Below are 10175 nucleotides of genomic sequence, written 5' to 3' on the forward strand. Positions count from 1 at the left end.
CATGGTGACCCTTACAAGGCCTTGGCAACCACAGCATTCAAATACTGTTCTTCAGCCTGTTCTTTAGCCCATCCTGACACCATGTACCTTCTCTGGGTTCTCTTCAAAGTCTCATGGGCACAGATCTCCATTCCTTTCTGGAGGCCAGAGAGAGTACTCTCAACCAGTACTACAAAGTCTCGGCACTCTCCTGTGCACCATGGGGCACTTACAATGCACTAGGTGGGGTGGTTTGGGGGTAGATGGACTCTGACCAAAATGAAGCATTCCTGGCAGTCAGATATCTTGTTAAAAGAATATTTCAGAAAATGAACATCGACTAATCCTAAGGACATGGTTTCCAAGGGGGGGGGGGTTTGCACTTGGCACTCGAATGAGATCAGTAACCCTGGCCCCACCACCCTACCCTTAACACTTTCTTGACTCAGAGATCATTGAGTAGAGTTGTTCAGTTTCCATGATTTTTTTTAATGGAGATTTTATTTCCTTTATTTGACAAACTTAAGTCTTGGGTACATCAAAACCAATTTCTGGGATGAGGGAAAAAAACCCAGAACCCACAATAGAAAAGAAAAAGGTATCATCTGGGTCACAAAAGAACCCAGAGAATATATTCTGACAGTTGAAATTTATACGTGCTTCATAATTGACCTCTGATACAAAATGACCTATTGAATTTACAACTTTGTCCTTGGTGTGGAGGTCCACAGACAAACTAGGACGTCTTCAGACCTTAGCTGGATGCCATGAGGGGTCATTTGGCTTTTGACTCTTTTTTTCTTGTCTAAGAGGTAGCAGCAGCAACAGTGTCCACCTTCTGGGCAGCTTCTTTCTTGGCATGATGAGCCCGCAGGACTGCCACAGCTTCATCTACCTTGGAGCAGAGGGACTCGGGGGACTCCAGCATGTGCAGCAGCTCAGAGTTGTCAATTTCCAGCAGCATCCCGGTGATTTTCCCAGCCAGGTTTGAATGCATTGTTTGGATAAGCGGGAACAGACGCTCCCCCAGCATCTGCTTCTGCTCATGGGGGGGCACTGCAGCAAGCATGGAGTCAGTCAGGGGCTCCTGACCCTGGACGTGGACTGCAGGCTGGGGGGGCTGCAGCGGCTGGATGGCAGGGTGTGGGCTGTGGACACTGGAGGCGCACTTGTATGGAGTCACAGCCTTGGGAGAGGCGGCAGCAACTGTGGCTGAAGGGATGCCTCCAGACTGGCAGCTGTCAGTCAGCCCTTGCTGGGCGGCACCAGCCCCACCAAAGTCCATAGCCAAGCGGTCCGGGCACTCAGACCCGACTCTCTGAGCAGTAGTAGGAAGGCCACGAGAGGCCGGAGCATTACCAGTTGGAGCCAGATGTCGAAGAGCTGGACGAGGCCCAGACTGCCGCAGGGCACTAGGCATTCCTTGGAAGCCTTGAGGTCTCCCGCCTTGCTGCCAGCGTGGATTAGGCCTCATCTGTGCTAACTGGTTAGGCGTGTAATATGGGGGTCTTCCCTGAGCCTGCGGAACTGCGGGCACAAAGTAGCCACCAGCTGCAGGCTGGGACTGATCTAAGATGGCACTGGCAGGGAGTACTCTCATCCCCGCCACTCGTCGCATGTACTGGTTAGTCAGGTGAGCCTTCCGCTCTTCTTTCCTCTGGGCCAAGGCGACATACAGAGGCTTGGAGCCCACAATGCGTCTATTCATCTCGGTGACAGCTTTGGTCGCCTCTTCAGGAGAGGAGAAACAGACAAAGCCAAACCCTTTGCTTCTCCCATCTTCTAGCATCACCTTCGCACTGGTGATTGATCCAAAGGGAGAAAACGCTTTCCTTAATTTCTCATCATCAATCGTGTCATCCAAGTTCTTAATGTAGAGATTCACCCCCTGGTACCGGCTAATCCTCTCCTGCTTCAGCCGCTCAAACTTCCGCTTTAGCTCAGCCTGCCTTTCTACCTTTTTCTGTGCACGGCCTACAAATATGGCTTTCCCGCTCATTTCTTTTCCATTCATTTCTTCCACAGCCTTATTGGCATCCGCGTGCTTCTCGTAACTTACAAAGCCAAAGCCTTTGGACTTCCCACTGGAGTCTCTCATCACCTTGACACTTAGGGTCTTACCAAACTGGCTGAAGAGCTCTTTCAGGTTCCCATCATCCACCTCTTCTCCGAAGTTTTTGATATAAACATTGGTGAATTCCTTGGCCTTGGCTCCAAGCTCTGCTTCCCGCTCTTGGCGAGACTTGAATCTACCCACAAACACTTTACGGTCATTGAGAAGCATGCCGTTCATCTTCTCGATGACCTTGTCGGCGGCCTCTTGGGTCTCGAAGTGAACAAAAGCATAGCCCTTAGAGCCGTTCTCATCACAGACCACCTTACAGGACAAGATGTTTCCAAAGGCAGAGAAAGTGTCATACAGTGCCTTGTTGTCTATGGATTTGTCCAGGTTCTTGATGAAGACATTTCCCACCCCAGACTTTCTCAAAGAGGGATCCCTCTGCGACCACATGATGCGGATTGGCTTTCCCTTTATCACGTCGAAGTTCATGGTGTCCAAGGCCCTCTCAGCGTCAGCTGGCTGCTGGAAGTTGACGTAGGCATAACCCAGAGAGCGCCCGGTGATCATATCGCGACAGACCCGGATGGACAGCACAGGCCCCACAGGGCTGAACTTTTCATACAGCATGGCTTTGGTGACGTCCAAGTGCAAATCGCCCACTTATAAGGAGGCCATGGGGTAGCTGCTGGCTGCAGGGATCATCTCCCCACCCCCCACGACCCCGAGCCCCGCCAGGAGGACTTCTAACAAGGCCTACTGCAGGACAAAAGGGGCTCCCAGGAGCTATGGCACGCTCCGCGGTGCACAGGTGGCACCAGCGACCCCAGGGAAGGCTGGAGCAAGGAGGCTCCGAGTCGGGACCCGAGTGCGGGACGACTTACACGGGACTGCAAAAGCCCGAAGACAAAAGGCTCTCAAAAACGATATGGCCCGCTCCTGGAGTTTGTACTCTCCAGCTGTCCTGGCTTGAGGCTTAAAAAATAAAAATTAAAGTAGGAAATCCCCTCGTAAGGGGGGAAAATTTTTTCAAGAGGCAACCAGATGCTGCACTCACGGCCGCCTTGGGGCGATAAATATAGGCCCTGGGCTCCCGGTGGTTTACACTTACAGCAGCCCGGGGAGGGGGAAACCAAATCTTTATGGGTGCTGGCGAAGGGCAGCTCAGACACGTGGTGTGGCCAGCCGGGGCGCTGGGCTGCCACGCGGAGTTGTGCAGGGGCGGGCAGGCCAAGGGGGATGGCTCACCACCGGATGGACAGACAGATGCTGATGGACAGGCAGGCCAGAAGCTGTGAAAGTCACTTCCCTGCAGGCTCCCAACAGAAGTCGCTATCTGGTTCTTTTTCTTCTTTTTTCCCTTTTGCTTTTTTTTTTCCCTCTTCCTTTCTTTTCTTCTTCGTCTTCTTTTTCTTTTTGTAAGGTTTTTGAGGCTTTTGTACTTTTTTTAAGCTTTTTCTTTTTTCTGCTTCAGGCTTGTTGAGCCCAAAGCAACACCGAAGGCTGCGACCCCGTGTGTAATAGAGAGATGGCTGGAGCAGCCACTGCTCCATGTATTTATACCCTCCCGCCCCAGGCGCTGCTGGTCGAAGGGCATCTCCTGACCTGGGCGCAGTCGTGCCCGCCCATTCTGCCCCGGGGGCCCAAGGCGGGGCAGTCATGCCAGAGTGACCTGGAGCCGCCTGCAAGGTGTCACAGCGTCCCCTTGCGTTTGGAGGACCAGCAGCACGCACCTGTATGATTCTCTTTCTGCAGTGTATGGATTGAGCCATGTCCTCCCCAAGACCCACACGCAGGTATACTGTTTAAAACATCCATGAAATGCCCAAATCTACACAAAGGGATGCTAAAGTACAGCTATTAGGTGGCCCAATACATGGTTGAGCTGAATGCGTGAGACATACGGAAATTTTAAGAACATATAACCTTGAGGTTGGATTTTGGAGGTCATTAGAGATGGTGGTGGTATCTTAGGTGATGAGACTGTTTTTGAAAAGATGAACAAATCTTGGCAAAGCTTTTATAAAACAAAACGCGACACTCCTCTCCTGTTGTGTTCTGGTGGCACGCCTACAACTTAGTTTGTGCAAAAGGAGGAGGAAGAGGAGAAGGAAGGTGTATTTGGGCTCATGGTTCTTGTATAAGGGAGCTACCTCTAGTGATGTCCTTACAAGGCATCTCCAGGTGACTCATGGCACAACATCTGTGCATGAGAAACAATGTTTTTGTTACTATGTAAACGCTAGTTAAGAGTTTACGCTTAGATGATGAAGGGTAATCATTGACTTTTTACCCAAATGAAGGCTTCACTGACCATTTAAAGATCATGTTATCTCATGAGACCAGATATGGAGAGTTATAGCTTTATTTCCTTGCTCCATAAGTGCCAGGGACCATTTTTTTTTTCTATCCTTGTATCCACTCAAACCAGAAATTAGCAAAAGGAGGACAGATATTCGTCTACTGGTTGCAGTAAACAATTGAGGAAATATAAGAATTTAATCTCTCAATTCATTCCAAAAAATGGCTAATCAAAGCTTTCCCCTAGAAGATGCGGTGGTTGCCATGGTTACCATGGTATACAAGTAAGAGTCCCTCCCTACCTCTGAGAATAATTTCTGGTGACTATGCTAGGTGTAGTGACTCACACCTTTAGTCTCAGCACTTGGGAGACAGAACCCCCCTGAGTATTTGTGACCAAACAAACGGATATTGCAAGATCTAAGCCAGCCCGGGCCACAAAGTGAGACCTGTCTTTTAAAAAAATAAGCCGGGCATGGTGGCACACCCCTTTAATCCCAGCACTCCAGAGGTACAGACAGGCAGATTTCTGAGCTCCAGGACAGCCAGAGCTATACAGAGAAACCCTGTCTCGAAAAAACAAAAAAAACAAACAAAACAAAACAAAACAAACAAATAAAACCCCAACAATAACAACGTAAAAAAAACTAAAAATACAAAAACAAATAAACAAACAAACAAACAAAAAGCTGGAAAGTGGTGGTACACACCTTTAATCTCAGCATTTGGGAGGCAGAACCAGAGGATTTTAACAATTTTGAAGTCAGCCACAGCCGGGTGGGTGGTGGTGGCTCATGCCTTTAATCCCAGCACTTGGAGGTCAAAGGCAGGTGGATGTTTCAGTTTGAGGCTAGCCTAGTCTACAGCCAGGGCTACACAGAGAAACCTGGTCTTGAAAAGCCAAAAATAAAATAAGATAAAATAAAATAAGATAAGATAAGATAAGATAAGATAAGATAAGATAAGATAAGATAAGATAAGATAAGATAAGATAAGATAAGATAACAAGATTTAGGCTTTATGGCTTTACTCCTAAGATATATTTTTCTGCAAATATTCCATAATCTAAAAAAGGGAGGATTCCAAACACTCTAGTCTCAAGCTTTTTGCCTGTTTCTTCATTTAGTGTCTGTCTTTCCCTATACACAAGCCTTTTGAGAACAAGACCTTTAAATGACATCTAATGCAGCACAGACTAAATGCTCAATCCCTGTCTGTTAAATAAGCACATGAATTCAAGGCATAGATAAGCAAACGCCACATGCTTTTACCCTCGTGACTGTCTAGTTCAGAATTTCCTGCCTCCACAACTGTCATCAGGTTATCTTCGCTGAATTTTCATCTATAAGTAGCCTAATAAAGTCTATTAACACAAGGGGTTGGAGAGAGAGCTCAGAGGTCAAGAACACTTGCTGCTCTTACAGAAAGACTGGGTTTGATTCCCAGCATCCATGTGGCAGATTATAATCCCTTATAACTCCAGGTCCAGGGAATCTGAATGCAGTACATATACATACAGGCAGGCACTCACATATATACATGTAAAAGAATAAATCTAAAAAATTCCTTTAAAGCCTATTAATGCTTAGCATATAAGTACATATAAAGTTTTTGCACAGGTATGTAGAAGCTGTGTGTGGTGGTACACACCTATACTCCCAGAGTTTGAGAACCAGAAGCAGGATTATAGAAGTTCAAAGTCAGCCTAGCATGCTCAGAGACCAGCTGGGTGTGGTGGGGCACACCTTTAATCCCAGCATTCCTTCCTGTGGCAGAGGCAGGCTTATCTCTGTGAGTTCTAGGCCAGTTTGCTCTACATAGCAAGTGCCAGGAAAGGTAGGATTACATAAAGAGGCCTCCATTGTTGGTTCACCCTTTTTTTTTTTCTTGTAGCTGTTTCAGCTGCTGTTACTGTGTGGTAGTGGTCTCTCTCTCTCTCTTTCTCTTTCTCTCTCTCTCCAGTGTCCATGATTTTTAATGCTTTCGGTTGCTTCTGTTGTTGAAATCCAGCTTTAATCTATGGTGGTCTGATAAGATTGAGGGAGTTGGGCTGGAGAGATGACTCAGTGGTTAGGAGCATTGACTGCTCTCAAAAATGTCCTGAGATAAAATCCCAGCAACCACATGGTGGCTGTCAACATTCTCTAATGAGATCTGATGCCCTCTTCTGGGGTGTCTGAAAACAGCTAGAGTATACTTATATATAATAAATAAAATAATAAATAAATCTTTTGGCCAGAGAGAGAGAAAAATTCTGAAGACACCTACAATTTACTCACATATACTAAATAAATAAATGAATGAATGAATAAATAAATAAATAAATAAATAAATAAATAAATAAATAAATCTTTTTAAAAAATACAAGGATTTATTTTGATTTCCTTCTATCTTCTGAGTCTTGCTTTGTGACTAAGTATATGTTCAATTTTGGTGAAGGTTCTGTGAGTTGCTTAGAAGGTACATTGTTTTGTGTTTGAATGAAATGTTCTGAAAATATCTTTTAGGTCCATTTGAGTCATAATGTCTGTTAGGTCCATTATTTCCCTGTTTACTTACTGTCTGAATGTGCTGGCCATTGTTGAAAGTGGGGTGTTGAAGTCTCCCACTATTAATGTGTCGGGTTCAATGTGTGATTTAATCTTTAATAATGTTACTTTTACAAACATGGATGCCCTTGCATTTGGAAAATGGATTGAGACATCATCTTGGTGAATGTTTCCCTTTAATGAGTATTATTTCTCTTGATTAATTTTGGTTAAAAGGCTGTTTTGTTAGATTAGTACAATGGCTACATTTGCAGGCTAGTACAACTAGTACAATTAGTACAATGGCTACATTTGCAGGCTTTTTTCGACAGTTTTTTCCAACATTTACTCTAAGGTAATGTCTATCTTTGATGTTGAATTGTGTTTCTTATATGCAGTAAAATGATGGATCCTGATTTTGAATCCACTATATTAGCCTGTGGTTTTGTTTGTTTGGTTGGTTGGTTTGGCTTTTGAAGACAGGGTTTCTCTGTGTAGCCCAGGCTCTCCTGGAACTCACTCTGTAGATCAGGCTGGCCTCAAACTCAGAAATTCGCCTGGCTCTGCCTCCCAAGTGCTAGGATTAAAGGGATGTGCCACCACTGCCCAGATAGACTGTGTTTTTATGGGGGAATTGACTGCAATGATCCTTATGTTAATGAGCAATGATGGTGAATGTGTGTGTGTGTGTGTGCGCACGGCCTTCTTTTACTGTTGTGAAATTATTCGTTTCCTGTGTTTTCCAGGGTTTAGTTTACCTTTTGGGTTGGAGCTATCTGTATCGTATCTTTTGTAGGGCTGGTTCTATGCTTATTGATTAAAGTTAGTTTTGTCTTGTAATAACATGTTTTCTCCATCTATAGTTACTAAAGTTTTGTTATATATAGTATCTATAGTCTTAGAGTCTACAAGACATTTGCTCAGGAACGTCTGGCTTTTAGCATCGCCATTAAAAAGTGGAGTATAATTTTAAAGAATCTGCCTTTATATGTTTCTTGGATTTTCCCCCTTACAGCTTTTATTTATCTTTCTCGGTTTTGTATGTTTAATGCTTTAATTATTATGTGGAGGAGAGGTGGCCATTTTCTTTTCTAGTCAAATCAGCTTGGTGTTCTCAGCTTCTTGTACATTTATTAGGCATTTTTCTTTAGGATAGGGAAATCTTCTTCTATGATTTTGTTGAAAATATTTTGTAAGACTTTGAGATGAGAATCAGCTCCTTATATTCATATTATTATTAAGTTTGGCTTTTTCTTACTTTTCCAGATGTCATGGAAGTTTTGTGTTAGGAAATTTTTAGAATTAAAATTTCCTTTGACTGACATCATTTTTTCCTATCATATTTTCTTTGCCTGAGACATATCTTAAATACTTTTGGTGATGCTTTGGATTTTTTTTTTTTTTTTGGATATTCCATTTCCAGGATACCCAAAGTTTGTTTTATTATTTCTTTTTTCCATTTTAAATAGTTTTATTCATTTTCTATGTCTGTTTGACTGTATTTTCCTGTATTTCTTTCTTTTGGGGGTGGTTATATTTTATTAACATTTCAAATGCTATCCTCTTTCCTGGTTTATTCCCCCCCCCTCAGAAACACCCTATCCCATCCTCCCTCTCCCTGCTTCTATGAGGGTGTTTCTCCAACCAACCAACCATTGCCACCTCCTCATCCTAAGTTCCCCTAAACTAGGGCATCTATTAAGCCTCATAGGACCAAGGACCTCTCCTGCCATTGTTGCATCACAAGACCATCTTCTGCAACATATGCAGCTGAAGCCATGTGTACTCATTTGTTGATGGATTAGTCCCTGGGAGCTATTAGGGGACTGGTGGGTTGGTATTGTAGTTCTTCCTGTAGGATTGCAATCTCCTTGAACTCCTTCACTCCTTTCTCTATCTCCTCAGTTGGGGACCCCATGCTCAGTCCAATGATTGATTGTAGGCATCCTTCTCTGGATTTATAAGGCTCTGTCAAAGCCTCTCAAGAGACAGACATATCACGCTAGTTTCAACACGCACTTCTTGGCATCCACAAGTTTCTGGGTTTGGTGACTGTATATGGGATGTATCCCCGGAGGTACAGTCTCTGGATGGCCTTTCCTTTAGCCTCTGCTCAATTATTTATCTCCATATTTGCTCCTGTATTTTGTTCTCCTTCTAAGAAGGAAAGAAGCACCCACACTTTGGTATTCCTTCTTCTTGAGCTTCATGTAGTCTGTGAATTGTATCTCAGTTATTTGGAGCATTTGGGCTAATATCTGCTTATGAGTGAGTGCATACTCTGTGTGTTCTTTTGTGACTGGGTTACCTCACTCAGAATAATATTTTCTAGTTCTATCTATTTGCCTACAAATTTCATGAATTCATCATTTTTAATAGCTGAGTAGTACTCCATTGTGTAAATGTACCATATTTCCTGTATCCATTCTTCTGTTGAAGGACATCTGGGGTCTTTCCAGCTCCTGGCTATTATAAATAAGGCTACTATGAACATAGTGGAGCATGTGTCCTTGTTATATATTGGAGCATCTTTTGGGTATGCCCAGGAGTGTTGTAGCTGGCTCCTCAGGTAGTACTATGTCCAATTTTCGGAGGAACCGCCAGACTGATTTCCAGAATGGTTGTACCAGCTTGCAATCCCACCAGCAATAGAGGAGTGTTCTTCTTTCTCCACATCCTAGCCTGCATCTGCTGTCACCTGGGTTTTGGGTTTTAGCCATTCTGTTTTGAGGTAGAATCTCAGGGTTCTTTTGATTTGCATTTCTCTGATGACTAAGGATGTTGAACATTTTAGGTGCTTCGCAGCCATTGTGTATTCCTCAGTTGACAATTCATAATTTAGCTCTGTACCCCATTGTTAATAAGGTTATTTGATTTTCTGGGGTATAATGTCTTGAGTTCTTTGTATATATTGGATATTGCCCCTCTATCGGATGTGGGGTTGGTAAAGATCTTTGCCCAATCTGTTGGTTGCCTTTTTGTCCTATTGATAGTCTTTTACCTTATAGAAGCCTTCCAATCTTATGATGTCCCATTTATCTATTGTTGATATTAGAGCATAAGCCATTGGTGTTCTGTTTAAGATTTTTTTCCCCTGTGCCCATGTGTGGGTTCTTCCCCACTTTCTCCTCTGAAAGTTTCAGTGTATCTGTTTTTACATGAAGGTTCTTGATACACTTGGACTTGATGTATGTACAAGAAAAAGAATGGGTCGATTTGCGATTTTCTACATGCTGAACGCCAGTTGAACCAGGACCACTTGTTAAAAATGCCTTTTTCCACTGGATGGTTTTAACTCATTTGTCAAA

The 10175-nt window shown here is 43.8% G+C and overlaps 1 pseudogene; it reads right to left on the minus strand.

Moving 5' to 3' along the window:
• Positions 1-689: 689 nt before the first annotated feature.
• Positions 690-2743, minus strand: LOC147004422 (polyadenylate-binding protein 4 pseudogene; annotated as a pseudogene).
• Positions 2744-10175: the final 7432 nt, after the last annotated feature.

This window comes from Mus caroli, unplaced genomic scaffold (assembly GCF_978045245.1).
Source record: "Mus caroli unplaced genomic scaffold, Mus_caroli_1 scaffold_6, whole genome shotgun sequence".
NCBI classification, from domain to species: Eukaryota; Metazoa; Chordata; class Mammalia; order Rodentia; family Muridae; genus Mus; species Mus caroli.